Consider the following 3,831-nt stretch of genomic DNA (forward strand, 5'->3'; position numbering starts at 1 on the left):
GCAAGGAGTTGTTTTTCCTGCCATCCTCACTGCATTACTATGACAACACATTCATTAGTGCTTTTGGTAGTGCTGTGTTTAGCACCGAGAAGCCTCTGCAGCACTGAGACAATAGCAGCACTGTGGAGCCCACAAGGCAGAGCTTACATCTGAGCAGGAAAATCAATAGAAAATAGCTTCTGCGCTTGGTCAGCATCAGGAAGATATATACCTTAGGATGGCTGAGCATGCATATTTTGATGCAGAGGTAGAGCATTAAGATGTGAAATGGTAGACAACACTTATTATGTGCAGGGTTCCCTCTAATGTATTGTTCTTGGGGATCTGCAGTCAAGCCCCAACATCATAACACACAGCGTGTTGCCAGATGTCAGACACTCCCCAACACGGTTAAAGGTTGCTTTAGATGTTCAGTAAACACATGAAATATCCTTTCGGGTGTGTTGACACAGCTGCCAACTTCCTGTTGTGTAAAAGCCAACAAGAGTTTAGAGGCCGACAAATCAGATGCACCGAGTGTTGCATCCCACCACCCTGTAACAAAAAATGCTAACAGAGAGGCAGCAGCATCGCCCTGCACACAGTGGGTGAGTGTCTGTCACCTTCGGCTGTTGGTGTCTGCTAACGAGAGGTAGGCATCAACCTCTAACCCTCGACCAGAACCTCTGCTGCTGACAGACGGCGGTGTGCTGAGGCTGCTGAGACAGCGCACTAATCCATGCATACATGTCTTGCCTTACAGTTTGTCGCCCACGTGCCAGAGCCCCACTCTCCTGAGCCCATGCAGCCCCTGCAGTCCCTGCAGCCCCTTACAAACCCTTCATCCCTGGAGGTAAGACAGCCGTGTCACACGCAGACTGGTTCTATGGACTGAACATGTTAAGTGCCTTTTTAAAGAAAAAAGTCTCTCATTAACAAGTCAGTTCACCACAAAACCAACAATTAATTGAGTCTTCTAACAAGGATTGTCTATTTAGCTAAAGCATGATACAGCTAATTTGTCCAAAAACTGTAAAAAACACATAAATGAGCCACATCTCTGCAGTGGTTGACAAGTCCCCTTCATTCCCATGAGTTCAATGCCACATAAACCATCCGTTTGTGACAAATTCTCACTAGATCACCAAAATGTGTATTAATCCACTGCTAAAAGTAGTCCTCAACTCTTCACTCCTGTTTATGTCATGTTTATGTCACTGTTTTACATCCCCAAAATCTTGGAGAATGGCACATTATAATGATAATGATAATACTAACCCTAATACTAATATTAATAGTAATACTAATACTATTAAAAATAATAATAATATTAAGAATAATGATTAACTTTATGTTTACTTTAGGTTGCAAAACAAAGTTACAAAGTGCTTTACATGAACCAGGATTAAAACATTTCAGGACCAAAAAAAACAAATAATACATTAAAACAGGGTGCTAAAATGATATGATATGAGATATGTTTTGAGAAGGAATTTAAAAGCTATACTTGTCTGCAAGTCTCAGGCAGAGAGTTCCATAGCCAAGAGGCATTGACGTAAAAATCGGGTCACCTTTAGTCTTGAGCCGAGACTCAGGAACAGCCAGCAGAGTCTTGCCTGAGGATCTGAAGATGGGCCACAGCTCATAGAAGAGCAGCAATTCAGCAATGTAGCTAGAGGCTGAACCATGAAGTGCTTTAAAAGTGATCAGCAAAATCTTAAAATCTATTCTTAAACTCACTGTTAACTAATTAATAGAGGCTTAAACAGGGCAGATATGAACCATTGTTATGTTAACTTCATTGACATTAACAGCTAACCTCATTGTTTTCTCCTCAGTGGTTTTCTAATTACAGATAAAAGAGAATAATTTAATAAATAGTGGGGAATATAAACAGAGTTAATCTGGAAAAAAAGGGAATACGCAAGTCTGAGTTGTTCTTTGCTATAAAGGTGTCTCTGTTTCACCAGTGAAGACCCATCAGTTATTAGTTGTCTCTAAGTCTATGTGGGTTGCTTGGCAACGGTGCTGGGTGCTGTGGAGGAAGGCAACACTGCAAACAGAGGCGGCTGCATCCAGCATGTTTCTGGATGTGTGAGCAGTGCTAGGCTGTCACACCACACACCGTACAGTAATGAAGCCCATTTCCTCGGTAGAAAAATGAGCAAATCTTTACTGTGAGATGCAAAAATGGAATGTGATAAACATGAATTCCTTAACATAACTCAGTTTTCACACAGTCTTAGGTAATCTGATTGCTCATTTGTTGGCATCACTCTTCACAGTGTTTTGCTTCGGAGACCCCCCTGTGTGGTTTCACCATCCTGAAACATGTTCATTCTCTTGCTTCAGAATCCTAAATTTGTTTGCAAGTAAGTTGCTTGTCGACGTCTGCATTTGATTCTGAAACAAGACTTCTTGATAGCATCAATCCATAGATGACACAAGTGCTGCCTGGTATTTGGTGCAGGATTCATATTAGGTGTATGGGGAGAGTGAAGCATATAATACACTTTTGGCATTTTTGATCTGATGACCTCAGAGGCCTACTGCTGATGTGGTAACCATGACCTACCTGACCATAAGGAGAATTTTTAACCCAATTCTAAATTTCAAGTGGAGCCATGAAGGACACTACAAGAGGGACTTCAAGTGATCAAAGTGAGATCAAATGAACACAAGTAATCATTTAAATCTGGGTTTGAAAGATAATGAGCTGTATGTTTGCAGAATAAGAGAGAACCAAACACTTGAAATGCACCTCAAAAGTCAAGGTCTGGTCAAAAGAAAGGCTGGACTGTCTGTTACAACAAGATATAAGGGACTTGTTGATTGCAGAGCCCACCCAAGAATAAAAAGGCCGAGAGCATTTTTATAAATGGTTAATTTCTCATAACCGGGGCTCTAGAAAACGGATTTATACTGCTCAAATAATCTTGGAGAGACACTGGAACTGAAAATGGGTGAACAATGGGATTGACAAAAAGGACCTGAGAGTAAGCTGATATGTGAATAATGTTATAATGTTTACAAAAGGAAGGCTAGTTAACTCCACAAATTTGCAACATGCTCATAATAATCATCATATCAATCACACATACAGTTATCCTTATTTTTCTTTCAGGTATTCCTGCATTTGTAATGTGTACGTCAATTCCAAAAGTGAGAGATAGGTATTGACCTCTTTCAAATATTTGCATAGCAACCAACCATTTACATCAATTGGAGTGTCAGTAAAATAAAATAAACAAATGTCTTTTGTATGCTGCCACAGATACAGCATTCCGCTTGCATGATGTTTTTTGTTCTGATATAGAATTAAATTGAAATACTAACACACTGGGTATGGATGGACTACATGGCCACTAGAGGTACCATGTGCATTGGAATGTACCACTGGTTATAAGTTTGGCCAGGATCCTCCCTCTGATACACTCCTCATGGTATAACCCAACAACATCTTATGCTGCTTTCATGCTCTGTAGGAATTTGACACTCTAGTATGAAAGCGCCTGAGGGACCAAAGAGTTAAACGTAATGAAAGCGATGGTTCTTACTTTGACAGTTTACCGCACAATCAAACATTACGTCATAAAAAAACCCCCTGTCCTTACGCCATAGCCTACTGTGAGCAAAGAAGCTCTCGTCATATGTCACATTTTTCTGAATGTGTAAAATTGACCTTAAAACATTCTTCAGGGTCCGTTTAGCCAAACATTTATATCTAATACAAATATATTGGCAATGTGTGGAAAAAGCAGGCAACATCCTATTCGAACTAAACTGAACCCATTATATTGTGTCTCACTTTAATAGTGAGTTGTGACGAGCATTTGTGCAGTTGCAGTCCCG

This window comes from Anoplopoma fimbria, chromosome 8 (assembly GCF_027596085.1).
Source record: "Anoplopoma fimbria isolate UVic2021 breed Golden Eagle Sablefish chromosome 8, Afim_UVic_2022, whole genome shotgun sequence".
Taxonomy (NCBI): domain Eukaryota; kingdom Metazoa; phylum Chordata; class Actinopteri; order Perciformes; family Anoplopomatidae; genus Anoplopoma; species Anoplopoma fimbria.